The sequence below is a fragment of the Rana temporaria genome, chromosome 4, assembly GCF_905171775.1.
Source record: "Rana temporaria chromosome 4, aRanTem1.1, whole genome shotgun sequence".
In the NCBI taxonomy this organism is placed as follows: Eukaryota; Metazoa; Chordata; class Amphibia; order Anura; family Ranidae; genus Rana; species Rana temporaria.
The window spans coordinates 17032123-17050925 of NC_053492.1; the positions used below are offsets into that span (position 1 = coordinate 17032123).

At 45.8% G+C, this 18803-nt stretch overlaps 1 pseudogene; it reads right to left on the reverse strand.

Annotated features, from left to right (window-relative positions):
• The window catches only part of LOC120935560, a 30520-nt pseudogene extending 12097 nt beyond the window's left edge, over positions 1-18423 (reverse strand).
• Between the last annotated feature and the right edge of the window lie 380 nt (positions 18424-18803).

The following is an 18803-nucleotide window of genomic DNA, read 5'->3' on the forward strand; positions in this document are numbered from 1 at the left end:
GTGCCGGCAGCACTCATGCAGCCCCAGACCATGACACCCCCACCACCATGCTTGACTGTAGACAAGACACACTTGTCTTTGTACTCCTCACCTGATTGCCACCACACACGCCTGACACCATCTGACACCAAATAAGTTTATCTTGGTTTCATCAGACCACAGGACATGGTTCCCGTAATCCATATACAGTACCTAGTCTGTTTGTCTTCAGCAAACTGTTTGCAGGCTTTCTTGTGCATCATCTTTAGAAGAGGCTTCCTTCTGGGAAGACAGCCATGTAGACCCATTTGATGCAGTGTGCGGCGTATGGTCTGAACACTGACAGGCTGATCCCCCCACCCCTTCAACCTTTGCAGTAATGCTGGCAGCACTCATACGTCTATTTCCCAAAGACAACCTCTGGATATGACGCTGAGCATGTGACCTCAACTTCTTTGGTAGACCATGGCGAGGCCTGTTTTGAGTGGATGAATATGTGAATTAACAGCGTTAGCAGAATATTGAACAACAAATTGATAATGTGCTCAAAAACATTAACTGTGATAATATTATCAAAACATATACATATATAATAAAGTTCTAAATGCTCCAAAATAAAGCGCTTCTGTGATCACCCAGGATAAAGTGTTCAAGTGCCACACTTCCCTCTTGTGACCCCACTCACCAGAGTTAATGGACCCTCAGCCTTGCAGTCTGGGGTAAGAAAAGCTGTGATCTACAAAATCTGGTTTACGAGGAATATACTCTCAAGCCTTGTACACACGACAGGGATTCCAGGCGGTATAAAGTCCGCTGGGAATCCCGACGGGAAAACCGAGAACCTGCTCGGTAGGTTTCCCCAGGTACACACGGCTAGGATTCCCGCCGGAAAAACTGCGGGGAGAGCTTTGGCCGGGAATCCCGGCCGTTTGTATGCTCCCTAGCAGTGTTTCCACCTTGGGAAAACTGCCGGGTTTAATAGAGAGCAGGTTCTCTATTTTCCCGCCGGGATTCACGGCAGTTTTCCTGTTGGGAAAACTGCGAGGAAGCATACACACGGCCGGTTTTCCCGGTCAAAAGCTCTCCTGGCAGTTTTCCTGATGGGAAACCCAGCCATGTGTACGAGGCTTCAGAGAAGCTTTCATAACGTGGATGGACCGAGGTAGATCAATCATAATGGGAAAAAACGGAAAACAGCCAATAGTGAAGTACCGCTAGTAAGGTTTGTGCTGCGCAATCAAGCAACGCCACTCACGAGACATCTGTATTAAACAGGCATCAGTGTATGCTAGGACGGCGTGCGTTCCATGGATGGCAGAATTTGCGTCACTGGTTTGAGAAACCAGAAATGCGTCAACATGTTCTGAGTGGAACCTGTTTTGTTAAAACGCTGTATGGTCTTGGCTACCGTACTGCAGCTTAATTTCAGGGTCTTGGCAATCTTTTTATAGCCTACGCCTGGGTTTTTCAACCCATGGTGCGCATACCCCTCAGTGTATGAGCACCACGGGCAAGGGTACGCAGAGTTCTCTGTCCCCCGAGTCCCCCCTTTCCACACACATACAGTCCCTGGCAGCTTGCTGCAGCCGTGTTGGGCGGGACTGTGGTACCAACAGCGAAGCGGTCCGCCCTGTGTGCAGGGAGGTGTGAGGCTGGTGGCAGCTGCCTGGGATCCTGTCAATGGAATGGCCCCCATCGCCCAGCCCGGAAGATGTTTCTCCGGCCAGGGCTGACTGACCAGTGGTGGTCCCATGTCCTCCCATCTCCCGGATCCTCTCCCTTTCCAGCGCACCTCGTATGTCCTGCCTGCCATGTGTGTAGACGCCTGCTGTGGCTCCCTGACAAAAAGGTGAACTACACATGTATGCATGCCCAACTATCAGTGCATCTCATCAGTGCAGCCATCAGTGCCTCCTATCAGTGCAGCCATCAGTGAAGCCATCGGAGCAGCCATCAGTCCCTCCATCAGTGCCTCCTATCAGTGCAGCCATCATTGCCTACATCAGTGCATCATATCAGTGCAGCCATTTCTTCAGTGTTATCACATGAAAAGATAGAATAAAATATTTACAAAAATTTAAGGGGCGTACTCACTTTTGTAACATACTGTATATCATGTCTGAATACATTAACTGTTTCTGCAGCACAAAAAATTGGGTCTATCTGAGAAAAAATACATTCCAATGTGTAGGACGGGTATCAGTACACGGAAATGACTATTATAAACCTATTATTGGCTGATATCACTAATCTCCACTCTGGACCAATCAGTGCGCAATAATAGAGCAGAGATAACAGAAGAATATATTGTGGGTTACCTGTGCTGATCTCTGTAGGTGAGTCCTCTACGAATGTCCTTGCCGTCCCATCCTCCCCCGTATATTGCTGATCATCATTCACATACGTCTCTTCTACATCACTCTGAACATTCATGTTGGTCATATCTTCACCCTAAACCAACAGAAAATGCCATTGTCAATGACGCAGACTGATGACGACTTATTAACCAAGATGAGGACCTTGTTTGGTGGAGGAGGAATAAGGAGATAAGGGTTGTGAAGCCTCCTAGTAATTCCCAGACACTTCTGAGATTCTCCAAGCTATACTGGGAGCTAGAATCTTGGTGTAATCACTTTTCCCAGTGTCCACACACACCAGGCACATGGCATAGGGTAACTTTCCACTACCTTCAGTTTTACAGCTGACCAATCTGCTTGGCAACCATACGGTAGCTTGATTCAAAAACATGGATTGTTTGAGGATTTGCATCATTTAATTCACAGAACATGCCCACAACTTTGAAGATGTTTTTTTTTATTATTATTTATTGTGAAGCAAACAACAAAATAATAGAAAAAGTCAATGTGCATAACTATTCACCCCCCTAAAGTCAATACTTTGTAGAGCCACCTTTTCGGCTATCACAGCTCCAAGTGGCTTTGGATAAGTCTCTATGAGCTTGCCACATCTTACCACTGGGATTTTTGCCCATTCCTCCTTGCAAAACTGCTCCAGCTCCTTCAAGTTGGATGGTTTGCGCTTGTGAACAGCAATCCTTAGGTCTGACCACAGATTTTCTTTTGGATTGAGGACTGGGCTTTGACTAGGCCATTCCAACAAGTGTTGTTTTAGCAGTGTGTTTGGGGTCATTGTCCTGCTGGAAGGTCAACCTCCGTCCTAGCCTCAAATCACACAGAGAGATACAGGTTTTTCTCAAGAAAATCCCTGTATTTAGCACCATCCATCTTTCCCTCAACTCTGACCAGTTTCCCAGTCCCGACTGCTGGAAAACATCCCCACAGCATGATGTTGCCACCACCATGTTTCACAGTGGGGATGGTGTTCTTTGTGTGATGTGATGTGTTGGGTTTGCGCCAGACATAGCGTTTTCTTTGATGGCCAAAAAGTTCAATTTTAGTCTCATCAGACCAGAGCACCTTCCTCCATACATTTTGGGAGTCTCCCACGTGCCTTTTCACAAACTCAAAACGTGCCATTTTGTTTTTTAATGAAAGTAATGGCTTTCTTCTGGCCTCTCTGCCATAAAGCCCAACTCTATGGAGCGTACGGCTTATTATCATCCTATGTACAGATACTCCAGTCTCTGCTGTGGAACTCTGCAGCTCCTCCAGGGCTACCTTAGGTCTCTGTGCTGCCTCTCTGATTAATGCCCTCCTTTCCCGGTCTGTGAGTTTTGGTGTGCGCCCGTCTCTTGGCAGGTTTGCTGTTGTGCCATGTTCTTTCTATTTGGTTATGATAGAGTTGATGGCGCTCCTAGGGATCATCAAGAATTTGGATATTTTTTTATAACGTATCCCTGACTTGTACTTCTCAAGAACATTGTCCCTTACGTGTTTGGAGAGTTCCTTGGTCTTCATGGCAGTGATTGGTTTTAGTGGTGCCTCTTGCTTAGGTGTTGCAGCCTCTGGGGCCTTTCAAAAAGGTGTGTCTATGTAATGACAGATCATGTGACACTTAGATTGCACACAGGTGGGCATTATTTCACTAATTATGTGACTTCTGAAGGTAATTGGTGGCACCAGAGCTTATTATGGGCTTAATAACAAAGGGGGTGAATACATACGCACATGCCAATTATCAGTTTTTTATTTCTGAAGAATAGTTTTATGTCTATATTTTTTAAATTTTACTTCACCGACTTAGACGATTGTGTTCTGATCCAACATATATAATTCATATTAAAAAAACATTGAACTAAAGGCTGTAATGTAACACAATAGGTAAAAAGCCAAGGGGGGTGAATACTTTTGCAAGGCACTGTAAGTCCAAAAAAAATGATTTTTAATACAGAAATGTTGGCTTACTGAAAAGTATGTCCATGTACAGTATAGTATGCACTCAATATTCGGCCCGGGCTCAATTTTGCATGAATTACTGCATCAATGTGGGGTGACATGGAGGAGATCAGCCTGTGGCACTGCTGAGGTGTGGTTGCATTGATAGCGGCCTTCAACTCATCTGCATTGTTGGGTCTGGTGTCTCTCACCTTCCTCTTGACAATACCCCACAGATTTTCTATGGGGTTTAGGTCAAGTGTGTTTGCTGGCCAATCAAGCACAGTGATATCATGATCATTAAACCAGGTATTGGTGCTTATGGCAGTGTGGGAAAAATGAATTCAGCATCTCCATAAAGCTGGTCAGCCGAGGGAACATGAAGTGCTCTAGAATTTCCTGGGAGAGGGCTGCACTGACTTTAGACTTGATAAAGCACAGTGGACCAACACCAGCAGATGACAAGGTCCCAAAAACATCACAAACTGAGGAAAAAGTTGAATTTATTTTAGAAATCGAGGTCCCAGAGTCTGGAGGAAGAGTGGAGAGGCACATAATCCTAGTTGCATGAGGTCTAGTGTAAAGTTTCCACAGTCCGTGATGATTTGTCAGTCAGCAATCCATTGTGTGCCGAACGCAAATTACAATGTTCATTATCACGAGGCTCAGTTTTTTGGGGTCTTCATGAGCTATCGCTGGTGATGTGATCACACATTTTACAATCTTGAAGTGGCCTATCTTTTGTTTAACTTTGTAAATGGTTATTATTTTTTAATAAATTGTATCATATAGCTATGTGGCTTCTTTGGCACTTTTCCTCTCTTAGGCCTCGTACACACGGGCAAGAATCTCGTCAGGAAACAAACGTAGTTTTTCTCGACGAGATTCTTAGCAAGAATCTCTTGCCGCTCGAGTGTACACACAGACCTTTCAAAAGAACCGCGGTTCTCTTGAAAGGCAAGAACGCGATGACGTCTTCGCGTACGACGAGCATGCACTCGTCACATTCGATGCCATCGCCGCCATCTTGCTTCACCCTACCTATGCCGTGGAAGCTACCGCGCATGTGTCAAACTCATTTTGAGCATACAGGTAAGTATACACACTCTCAGGTTTCTCGTCGGGAAACAGGCCGACAAGAATCTCGACGAGAAAATAGAGCGCAGGTTCTCTATTTTTCTCGTCGAGATTCTGGGCACCCATATCTAGGTGGTTCTGTACAACCAGGACATGCACTTTTTGTAGGTAGCCAATAATAAGTACTATCAGACGGAATCAGTACCATCTCCCTCCCTGCCCAATATTCTGGGTTTTATTAGAAATTAAACATAACTACTATGATCTTACAAAAAGGACAGGCATTTTGTAGACAATGGTGAGCCCAGTGTGTTCAGATCTCTTTTACTCCATTGGGTTTGAAGCTCACAAGTCTACAATGGACTTTTCATCTACATACAGTGATGAAAATAAGTATTTGAACACCCTGCTATTTTGCAAGTTCTCCCACTTGGAAATCATGAAGGGGTCTGAAATTGTTATCGTAGGTGCATGTCCACTGTGAGAGACATAATCAAAAAAATAAATCCAGAAATCACAATGTATGATTTTTTTAACTATTTATTTGTATGATACAGCTGCAAATAAGTATTTGAACACCTGAGAAAATCAATGTTAATATTTGGTACAGTAGCCTTTGTTTGCAATTACAGAGGTCAAACGTTTCTTGTAGTTTTTCACCAGGTTTGCACACACTGGAGGAGGGATTTTGGCCCACTCCTCCACACAGATCTTCTCTAGATCAGTCAGGTGTCTGGGCTGTCGCTGAGAAACACAGAGTTTGAGCTCCCTCCAAAGATTCTCTATTGGGTTTAGGTCTGGAGACTGGCTAGGCCACGCCAGAACCTTGATATGCTTCTTACAGAGCCACTCCTTGGTTATCCTGGCTGTGTGCTTCGGGTCATTGTCATGTTGGAAGACCCAGCCTCGACCCATCTTCAAAGCTCTAACTGAGGGAAGGAGGTTGTTGCCCAAAATCTCGCAATACATGGCCCTGGTCATCCTCTCCTTAATACAGTGCAGTCGCCCTGTCCCATGTGCAGAAAAACACCCCCAAAGCATGATGCTACCACCCCCATGCTTCACAGTAGGGATGGTGTTCTTGGGATGGTACTCATCATTCTTCCTCCAAACACGGTTAGTGGAATTATGACCAAAAAGTTATATTTTGGTCTCATCTGACCACACGACTTTCTCCCATGACTCCTCTGGATCATCCAAATGGTCATTGGCAAACTTAAGACGGGCCTTGACATGTGCTGGTTTAAGCAGGGGAACCTTCCGTGCCATGCATGATTTCAAACCATGACGTCTTAGTGTATTACCAACAGTAACCTTGGAAACGGTGGTCCCAGCTCTTTTCAGGTCATTGACCAGCTCCTCCCGTGTAGTCCTGGGCTGATTTCTCACCTTTCTTAGGATTATTGAGACCCCACGAGGTGAGATTTTGCATGGAGCCCCAGTCCGAGGGAGATTGACAGTCATGTTTAGCTTCTTCCATTTTCTAATGATTGCTCCAACAGTGGACCTTTTTTCACCAAGCTGCTTGGCAATTTCCCCGTAGCCCTTTCCAGCCTTGTGGAGGTGTACAATTTTGTCTCTAGTGTCTTTGGACAGCTCTTTGGTCTTGGCCATGTTAGTAGTTGGATTCTTACTGATTGTATGGGGTGAACAGGTGTCTTTATGCAGCTAATGACCTCAAACAGGTGCATCTAATTTAGGATAATAAATGGAGTGGAGGTGGACATTTTAAAGGCAGACTAACAGGTCTTTGAGGGTCAGAATTCTAGCTGATAGACAGGTGTTCAAATACTTATTTGCAGCTGTATCATACAAATAAATAGTTAAAAAATCATAAATTGTGATTTCTGGAATTTTTTTTTTTGATTATGTCTCTCACAGTGGACATGCACCTACGATGACAATTTCAGACCCCTCCATGATTTCCAAGTGGGAGAACTTGCAAAATAGCAGGGTGTTCAAATACTTATTTTCCTCACTGTACATACTCTGGGCCAGATTCTCGTAGAATCCGCGGCGGCGTAGCGTAAGCCATTTACACCACGCCGCCGCAACTTACTGGAGCAAGTGCCGTATTCTCAAAGCACTTGCTCTGTAGTTTGCGGCGGCGTAGTGTAAATGGCCCGGCGTATCCCCACATAATTCAAAGGGGCGGCTTGTATTTAAATTAAGCGCACCCCGCGACGATCGCACTGCGCATGCGCCAGCCGTAAAAATAGCCCAGTGCGCATGCTCCAGCTCATGACGGAAAACGTCATTGAAGCCGACGTGAGCGTCCTTAACGTAAAGCCCTATTCGCGAACGACTTAGTAAAACGACGTAAACGACTGAAAAAGACGACGCTGTCCCGACGCCATACTTAACATGGCATACGACGGTCCTTCGTAAACTTACCCCTCATATAGCAGGGGTAAGTTTACGCTTACGTAAACGACGTAAACGACGACGAGGCGGCGCAAAAACGTTCGGGAATCAGCGTATCAGGCTCATTTGCATAAACAAATGAGAAATCATCGTAAACGCCATCTAGCGGCCAGCGTGGAATTACATCTAAGATCCGACGGTGTAAGTGACTTACGCCAGTCGGATCTACACCGTATCTATGCGTAAATGATTCTAAGAATCACTCGCATAGATACCCGGGCTCAGAAACAGAGATACGACGGTGTATCTGGAGATACACCGTCGTATCTCTTTGAGAATCTGGCCCTCTATGTAAGGGGGTCATTAACAGCTGGGTGTTAGTTACGACAATCCCAGGCCTTGGCTCTGCTTTCAAATATGAAATTGAAAACATTTGTCTAATCACTAAATGGACAAAATATTTGTCATACCCCTGAATTAATATGGGATATCATCTCTACATACTAATTTCACAATCATTTGTAAAAATAGAAGTATTTAGGATGCAGGGTCACAGACTATCATCGTGTAGGGTTCATAAAATCTACACATATCAGTGTTCAATTGATTTATGTTCCAGAACCTCAACTCTACCTACCTGATTATCATGAGGGATGGTGTTATCTTCCTCTGTGGAATCCAGAGCAAGATCTCTGGCTGGTGGGTTTATGTTACTGGATCCATCTGTAGGAAACACATAAACTGACTGAAAATCTGGAATTTGACTTACCTGTAAAATCAACATCACAGGACACAAAGCAATTTTAGTAATCCTTCCTAACAGGGTTATGCACCACCTACTGTACAAATGATTGTACACTGGCAAAAAAAGACAGGGCGTCCTGTCCTACAAAATGTCCAGAACTCCCCCTCAGCCCACTAAGCTGGAATCCAGCGCCAGGATCCTTCTAAGTGTAGCGCTCACCCCCGAAGGAGCCGCTGATTAGTTTGGGATCGGCTTACTGAGTTACCTTCTTGGCTTGGTCTAGGTGTGACATCCGAGAGTGTAGATGAAGAGCAAATGTCCAGACACAAAATTAGTTTTCAATGCTTTATTCCAAGGCCCAACATGGCCAACATCAACATGGCACACAATAGAGAAAGGTTGATGAGCATTGAGGAACTTTAGTATCAGGCCTTGGATATGAAAAAGAGCAAGCCTGCTCTTAGCAATAGTGTAACTAAGTTCGTCGCCACCCCGATCAGGGTGGGTAAAGTGCCCCCGGACAGGCGACTATCACAGGCCTGGCAGCCGGAGCGCCACTTAAAGATCACTGGGAGGAACAGACCTCTACTACCGGCCTGACTCAGAGCCTCTGATACAGGCTTTGTCAATTTGAGATATGTGAGAGCAGGATGAGTGAATCCTCCCAGTCAATTCAGATTTGTGTCACCAACTGACAGCTTAAGCATACCTGTCATGCAGTGTGGCAACCGGATCCCTGATGGTTCGTCCAGGCCTCCCGGGCAACCTCTAGTTCTAGGTTCTCCCCGAGCCTATCCCCCATCGCACAGCTCCAAGCTTAGGATCTTCTCAGCAGAAGGTTGGGACCAAGCAAGTCGCTGGGGCCCCTCTCAATGTTAGGGTGAGGCTCCGCATGGTGCATAACCTCATTGAAGCAGGCCACGGTGGCGGGGCCCATGGATGCGCGTACCCTGAAGGTGGATACCGCACCTGTAACTCGGGCCCCGCACATAACAGAGACCAATGGCGGTTGCCACAGATATATCCCCCCCCCCAGCATGCCCAACAAGGGCAGATCTCCTCTGATTGGCTGCTGGGGAAAGTGGGTCTGTCAGAACCCCTCTAGCGCCAACTGCCGACCAGGGGTGATAACGCACCCCTGGAGAGCAGACTGACCTACAGGACAAATTCTGAAATTGGCAACAACCCAAATTTCCACAAATTGTGAATGGGAGTAAACTAACCCTCCCATTAACTTTGGCATAGCGCCCATACTGAAAGTAAGGGGGCGATACATAAGATAGAGGAAGAAATTATTTTCCCGTCTTCAGCATCCATGAGGGAATCCTTCAGTCCAGAGACAATCTCTTGCTGGAGAGTAGTGGCATCAGGGAATCCAACAACTGTGTTTTCTCCTGTCCCATGCCGCCAAGACATACTTTTGGGAGGGCCTAGAATTAAACTGGGCAAATGGCACTGACTTGAAGAAAGCTACCAGCTTTCCTAGAACCTTCAATTAGAGGCAAATGAAGGGAATTTTAAGCATTTTGAGCAAGTCCACCTGCATCCTCAGAGCAAGACATTTGTTCAGGGGAGGATCGTTCTCGCCCTGACAAAACCATGATTAGGCCCAGATATTCTAACCCCTTGGCTGGAATTGAGGCAGACTATTTCAAAATTAAGCCGAAGAAGCTTACGTTGACCACTTTTATGAAGATCTACAACACCATTTAGAACTAACTCCAAAAAAGATATCCTTCTCATATTTGGAGATTGGAATGCTAAACTAAGAAGTCAAAGCATTTCCAGAATAACAGGTAAATATGGCCTTGGAGTACAAATAAAGTAAAAAATATGCAGAGGGAGCCAAGTGGCCGCCTACCGTTTAGGGTGCCTCAAACCCGGCACTGGGGCTTACTCGCGTTGGAGCAGTTTAAGATCCTGGATGCTGTATGCCGCGCTCGTTGCCCGGGCGTGCGTTCCACCTCAGCAGTGATGAGAACCAGCGATACAGGAAGTGACGATATTGCGTGCGTGGGGCGGTACCTAACCACGCACGCAATATCGTCACTTCCTGTATCACTGGTTCTCATTACTGCTGAAGTGGAACGCACGCCCGGGCAACGAGCGCGGCGGCATACAGCATCCAGGATCTTAAACTGCTCCAACGCGAGTAAGCCCCAGTGTCGGGTTTGAAGCACCCTAAACGGTAGGCGGCCACTTGGCTCCCTCTGCATATTTTTTACTTTATTAAAACAAAATTACACTATGTTTGGCATCGTTCTGTTTTTCATGCAATTATCGGGCATTAAATGACTACTGCAACCATCACTGCCAGGACGGCATTGACCTCACAGGTGATCCTGTCATAAGCTTTAATGTTCCCTTTTTTGGTATCAAAGTAAGGGGCATTACCATCTGGTAAGAAGCCATCTATTTATTCACTTTGGGTGACAGCTTAATGGTGAAGGTGGAACATCACTTTATTTGATCAAGAAGCACGCAAAATTCTTTCTTCACAAATTGAGGACTAATTTGGGAATAGACTCTCATCCGTATGCTATTATGCACTAATAGGACTTGTTTTCAGTAACACAGTCTATCTAATTTGTTTGGCACAGGAATCTGAGCAATCACCAGTGCAACACAGCTCAGGATTCTAGGACTTTTTTACTAGATCTTCTAGTAATGTAAGGTGTTGTAGTATTATATATTTGTATATTGATTGGTTTCAAGTATGTATCAATACTATTAATTAGCGCACCCATTTCCAATATTCTCTTAATGCCAGGATCGACAAATTAAGACCGCCGGGAGAAATATCAATAACCTGAGATATGCAGACGATGCCACACTAATGGCAGAAAGCGAAGAAAAACTAAAGAGTCTCTTATTGAAGGTGAAAGAGGAGAATGCAAAAGCTAGTCTGAAATTAAACATTAAAGGGGTTGTAAATTTTATTTTATTTTTTTTAAATAACAAACATGTTATACTTATCAACGTCTTCTGGGGTCCCTCGGTGGTTGTCTCTGGTCTTCCCCGCAAGAAATCCACACAGTCATGCGAGCTCCCTCGTATTGTGTGGAGTCCTTGCGGGCACGCTCCCGTTATACAGCGAGCGGCCATAGCCGTTCACTGTATGACTTGGCCCCGCCCCTTGGCATCATTTGGCGTGCTGCATCATTGGATGTGATTGACAGCAGCGCCAGCCAATGGCTGCACTGCTTTTAATCCATCCACGCTAGCCAATCAACGGCCAGGCTGAGCGGCGAAGAGGATGTTGGGGCCGAGCGCGGGAACAACAGCAGCGGACAGGCTAAACAGCAGTAGCATTCTATTTGTCCACTGATGCCAGGAATCCCAGCTGGCAAAAGAAGTCCAAGATGGATGGAACATCAGCATTCAGTTTTAGAACCATAAGGAGGCTGCAGTAAAACTTGTGGAACTTCTCTTCCTCTGGGACTGGAACAATCATACCCTGAGAAGGAAGGTCTTAAATTTTCCCCTTCCCGACCTGCATGAGTGGGAGGCTCCTTCAATGAGAAGAGTACTTGGACTCGAACTTTGCTGGCTGGGAGGCCTAGAATTTGCGGAACTGGAACTGAGGTTGACCTAGAAGTCAAAACCAGACAGTGGCAAAAGGAATGCCTTGTTGAGGAACAAATAGAAAGAATGGCAGACCTTTGGGTCACGTGATTGTCCTTCCAAAAGGCAACAGAGAACTCTTATGGCCTACAATTTTCTGGACATCCAGGTCAGGCCCAAGCAAACAATACCCATGAAAGGGAAAATTCACTAGCAGCTTTTTGCAGGGGGGTCTCTGCAGATCAGCATTTTAGCCAGAGAATTTTGCACATGCGATTGTTGAATCGCTGCTTTGGGACACTAGTCCCAAACGAGAAATTTGCTGAATGGAAACCCTCAAGTCTTTCATAGTGAAGCAGAGGGCATGAGAGAAAAAAATCCCAGTGATTTCCCAAATCAATATCACAGTTGAAGGTACTGTATCTGACTTTTTGCTCATACTTTACCTCAAGGCCTTGGCAGACTCTGTTAGAAACAACTACCAGCAGCAAGGCTGCACCAACCTTTAACAAGGTCTGCAGACATTTGTGATGACGCGACCAGCCAGCCTATCCCTGACGACGTCCTATGATGACGAAACACGTAGGTGTGGCCTAGCAGTGGAACGTCATCACGCTTATCCGACCACGGAGATACACAGCAGGGAGCCCAGCAAACAGGAGCGGAATTGAGGAGACGCCGCATCCCCCTTTTTTTTCATTTCATTGCGCTGTTTCAAACCACCAACTGTAAGTGCAACTTTTATTAGCTTATTAAACTCGCTTATCAACAGTATCACGCTATGGGTTGTCTTTTGTTTCTTATCCCATGAGTTTTTGAAGCACCCATTCATCTTGTGGAACAAGCGTTGTGGAGTCATTACCTATACGGCCTGTCTCTAATTATCCCTAAGCCCATTAGACCGCTGTCAGGATGGTCATCTTTTTCTGGTAAGGAGACTACATCTCACTCACTGGGCGGCTTCTTGGTGGAAGAGGACCTTATTCGCTCAATCTTTATTTTGATGATTCACCATTCATGGACTTTTATAGATTGAATTTTTCACCTTCACGGTTGTTTGCTTTCCTTTAACATATCACATGATCATTGACCATTTATCATTCATTTAGCTTATGGTCATCACACTATCATCACTTTTTCACTCTTGTTTAGCGCTGTACCTTATATTTTACATTTTGGGCCAGATTCACAAAGAGTTTCGTCGGCGTATCAGTAGATACGCCGACGTAACTCCGAATCTAAGCCCGTCGTATGTCTAAATGTATTCTCAAACTGAGATACACTTAAACATGCCTAAGATACGACGGCCTGCGCTGTCGTATCTTAGGGTGCAATATTTGCGCTGGCCGCTAGGTGGCGCGTCCATTGAGGTCGGCGTAGAATATGCTAATGAGTAGTTACACCGATTCACGAACGTACGCTTGCCCATCGCAGTAAAGATACGCCGTTTCCGTAAGAGATACGCGACGTAAAGATAAACATGCCCCCTAGGTGGCGTATCCTATGTTAAGTATGGCCGTCGTTCCCGCGTTGAAATTTTGAAATTTAACATCGTTTGCGTAACTCGTCCGTGAATAGGGCTGGACGTCAATTACGTTCAGGTCGAAACCAATGACGTCCTTGCGACGTCATTTAGCGCAATGAACGTCGGGAAATTTTAGGGACGGCGCATGCGCATTGGGTTCGGCGCGGGAACGCGCCTAATTTAAATGCCCTACGCCCCCTACCCGGCTGATTTGAATTCCGCGGGCTTGCGCCGGGGGATTTACGCTATGCCACTGCAACTTTACAGGCAAGTGCTTTGTGAATCAAGCACTTGCCCGTAAAACTTGCAGTGGCGTAACGTAAATGAGAAACGTTACGCCACCGCAGATCTACGTGAATCTGGCCCTTTGTCTTTTACTTTTGGTTTCCTAGGTAATTGGTACTGGCAGCTTTAAATTGTATTGATTTAGAATTAATCTTCACGGTCAATTATTTGTATTGTGTTAGCGCAGTGTTTTTTTCTCCCAACTGGGAGGATTTTTTTTTTTTCATTTGTCAGCAGCATCCTAAACATCAGATTGTTGTCGAAAGGCTCTCATTCAGAGATCACTGCATCTACCGAAGGCATACTCCACCACATAGTGGATTGTTCTTCTATGTGGTATTGCTGAGCAAACCTCTTCATTGGAGTAAAAATCCTGTCAGAGTCAGTCCAGTCAGCATGCATGGCTGTCTCAAACAGAGTGGATGGCGAAGACAGCTTCACCTCCACACTTGATGCTCAAAGTCTCCCAGGCTTCATCATTACTATATGGTGCTTGAGCAACTCAGGAAAATGTACATGGACAGCCAAATAGAGCAGCAAACAGTGAAAAAACACCAAGGCCCAAATAGCCCCGCAGAGGTGGGACATATAGTAACATCACAGTGCCTTGTTGCTGCCTCAACACAGCCAGCACAAACCACAGATCCATCAAATGAGTTTACCATCAAACCAACTACCTAGGGGGAAGGGGGAGGTTGCTAACAAGCTTGCTAGTTACCAGCAGGACTACCAGGAGCACTCACCAGTCCAGCCGCAGGCCCCGCCCCGCCCCCCTCGGGAGGGGGAGTCCAGTCTTTACCCCTCACGGTGGGCAGTACCCAAAGCTCCTTCAAGGGGAAGTAAACCCGGCCAATTTTTTGTATTTTTTCAATTTTCACATACAATAGCTCATTACAAAGGATCATAGATTAAAATCGCCCTAAAACTAGGGGCCAGATTCACATAGAGATACGACAGTGTATCTCCTAATACACCATTGTATCTCTGAGTTGTGCCGGTCGTATCTATGCGACTGATTCATAGAATCAGTTACGCATAGATATCCCTAAGATCCGACAGGTGTAACTGTGTTACACCGTCAGATCATAGGCTGCAATTCCAGGCCGGCCGCTAGGTGGCACTTCCCTATCTTTTACGCGACAATATGCTAATAAGCAGTTACGCCGATTCCGAAATAGAACGACCGCTTTTTTTACGTCGTTTGCGTTCGGCTTTTTCCGGCGTATAGTTACCCCTGGGTCTATGAGGCGCAGCCAATGTTAAGTATGGCCGTCGTTCTCGCGTTGAATTTTGAAATTTTACGTCGTTTGCGTAAGTAGATTCACAAAAGCGCTGGACGCAAGTTACGCTCACGCCGAAACCAATGACGTCCTAGCGACGTCATTGGGAGCAATGCACACCGGGAAAATTTGCGGACGGCGCATGCGCAGTTAAATTGGCGCGGGGACGCGCATGATTTAAATACTACACTCCCCCTAGCCGCAGAATTTGAATTCCGCCGGGGGATTTACGATACGCCGCCGCAAGTTTTGAGGTAAGTGCTTTGTGAATTAACCACTTGCCTCAAAAACTTGCGGCGGCGGATCTTAAATCACATAGGTTAGGAGGATCTAAAGATCCGCTAACCTATGTGAATCTGGCCCAAGGTCTCTAAATACCCAAATACCTTTTTTTAGCGTATTTCTAATCTCTTCATTTCCGGGTATTCTGCCGTTGCTTGAACTGTTTTCTGAATCTGTTATGCACGTCACTTCTGCCCTTACTCTCTTTACCTTTCGAAATGTTGCGCATGCGCCGTACCGCCATAACAATCTGTCTATGCTGCCTATTCACTCCCCTGTGTGATGTCTTTTTCTGTCACAAGGGGGAGTATCATCGCGAGACTTCACCTCTGTGCCGTTCTGAGGGGAAGCTTGTGCGTACAAATGTACCAGCATAGAATATGATAGAAACGGCACACTTTATGTGCCGTTAACTAGACTAACTACTGCGCAATCGCGCATGACGTCATTTTGGATTAAAGGACGATTTCCATGGGAACTAAAGCATTGAGTACACTTTCAACAGCAGTAATCAGTTGCCTGTGTTATCTACATTAGTAATAGATACAGTTGTCTCGGAGGGTTTACAACCACTTTTAGGTACTCAATACCCCATACTGTTGGTCACTGCCTGTACCTGTATAGCACCCTACCGGAAATTCCCCTTGGCAATACATGCATAGAACATGGTTCCTAAAACCAGGGCTTTTTTTCTCAGAGAATAGGTGCAGGAACTCCCTCCTTCCGAGTCACCTCTTGTGTCCACCCCCTTCCCACCTCTGAGCACCATTCTTTGGTTCCACTCCCTACCCACCATTCTTTGGTTCCACTCCCTACCCACCTCTAAGCACCATCCCTTGGTTCCACCCCCTACCCACCTCCAAGCACCATTCCTTGGTTCCATCCCCTGCCCATCTCCGAGCACCATTCCTTGGTTCCATCCCCTGCCCACCTCTGAGCACCATTCCTTGTTTCCATCCCCTGCCCATCTCCAAGCACCATTCCTTGGTTCCATCCCCTGCCCATCTCCGAGCACCATTCCTTGGTTCCATCCCCTGCCCACCTCTGAGCACCATTCCTTGTTTCCATCCCCTGCCCATCTCCAAGCACCATTCCTTGGTTCCATCCCCTGCCCATCTCCGAGCACCATTCCTTGGTTCCATCCCCTGCCCACCTCTGAGCACCATTCCTTAGTTCAATCCCCTACCCACCTCCTCAGTAATGGATACAGAACCAATTATCAATTTATGGTGCTAAGTAATTTGTATGTAATTTGTTAATGATAGGAAGTAAATAGATCCCCTGTAGCCAACAATGCAGCACACCCAGCAACAATAGACTCTGAACAGCTAGCAACAATATACCCCTTCTTCAACAGTTTATGTCTCCCAGCAATGATTGTCTCCCAATAGCATAAGAGCCCCCCAACAACAATAGATCCTCCACCAGTGACAACTGACCTCCCCAGCAACAATAGACCCTCCCCCTGTAAAAATAGATCCCCTCCTGCAACAATAGATCCCCCCTCAGCCAGCATCAATAGACCCTCCAGTACACCTCAGCACCCCTTGCCATTACATACATTCAGAGCTGGAGGTGCCGGAACTGCGTTCCCCCGCGTTCCTGCTGAAAAAAAGCCCTGCCTCAAACACAGGGTCCAGTGCTGATCGACAACATTACAGGCTGTCCCCACGTCTCGTCCTCTGCATCCGGGGCAGGGACTTGGTACCATTCTTTTGAGGGATCACAACTGTAGGTATAGATCTAGCTAGCATCGGTCTCCTGGTCTTAGTCAGGGCCATTGAGAATCTGGTAACATTGTACATAGACCTGCACAGCAGTGAGCATCACCTTCACACACTCGCAAGAAAACTGAAGTGTCCCATTATGTGCAATAAAGAAACATTCTATCTGTGTGTCTCCTCTTACCCGGTGATGTGAGGGGCGGCTCATTGTCCATCATAATGTCCTCGAAGAGATCATTTTGTTCTTGTAAATCTTCCCAAAGCTCCGTGGAGAAATATAAAGGGACCTGACACACATAATGATACAGTCACCATCCAGAAAAATCCCTTATCGGTTACTGGATAATATCCCAGAATTCTCAGCACTGCTCACCTCTCCTGTCAGCAGTTCAGTCATCTTCTCAATGACTTCGACAATCTTCTCCTTGCTGTTTATTTCAGGTGTGAAGGGGAGAAGTGGGGGCACTGTGATGGTGATTTTATCTCCAGACTTCACAGGAGGGAAACTCTATATTCAGGCAAAAACAGTAAAATCATGTCACATTCCCAGAATCCTCCTCACCTCTCCAGTCAGGTCTGTGTTTTATTAATAGAGATAAGTGTGATGTCATGTGACCTCCCAGAATCCTCCTCACATCTCCGGTCAGGTCTGTGTTTTATTAATAGAGATAAGTGTGATGTCATGTGACCTCCCAGAATCCTCCTCACCTCTCCAGTCAGGTCTGTGTTTTATTAATAAAGATAAGAGTGATGTCATGTGACCTCCCAGAATCCTCCTCACCTCTCCAGTCAGGTCTGTGTTTTATTATTAGAGATAAGAGTGATGTCATGTGACCTCCCAGAATCCTCCTCACCTCTCCGGTCAGGTCTGTGTTTTATTAATAGAGATAAGAGTGATGTCATGTGACCTCCCAAAATCCTCCTCACCTCTCCGGTCAGGTCTGTGTTTTATTAATAGAAATAAGAGTGATGTTTTGTGACCTCCCAGAATCCTCCTCACCTCTCCTGTTAGGTCTGTGTTTTATTAATAGAGATAAGAGTGATGTCATGTGACTTCCCAGAATCCTCCTCACCTCTCCGGTCAGATCTGTGTTTTATTAATAGAAATAAGAGTGATGTTTTGTGACCTCCCAGAATCCTCCTCACCTCTCCTGTTAGGTCTGTGTTTTATTAATAGAGATAAGAGTGATGTCATGTGACTTCCCAGAATCCTCTTTACCTCTCCAGTCAGCAGGGTGATGATCTCCAGGGTGAGGTTTAACATCCTCTCAGACACAGAACTTTGGTCCTTCAATGTTCTCATTGCTGATTTGGTAATATGTAAGTTCCTAGAAATATCTGGATGACATTGGTTGTACAATATTAGGGTGGGGATATAAGGGATTAACAAGTGAACTCTTTGCTCTAATTTTTTCCTTCATAATAACCACCATTGCTCCTACGCATCTTTATCCCTGTTTATATTATAGTGGTGTTTATTTTTGTTCTCTCTATTGTCTCCCCTAAACAACGAGCTGATCTCAATCTGTTCAACTCTGGCCTCTCTTGTAGTGTGTGGGCAGTGTTCATTGGTAAGGAATAGTGTTGCTCACGAATATTCGTATTGCGAATATTCGGCTCGAATATGGCATATTCGAGTATTCGCGATATATTTCGAATTTCGCGGTGAATATTCGCTATTCC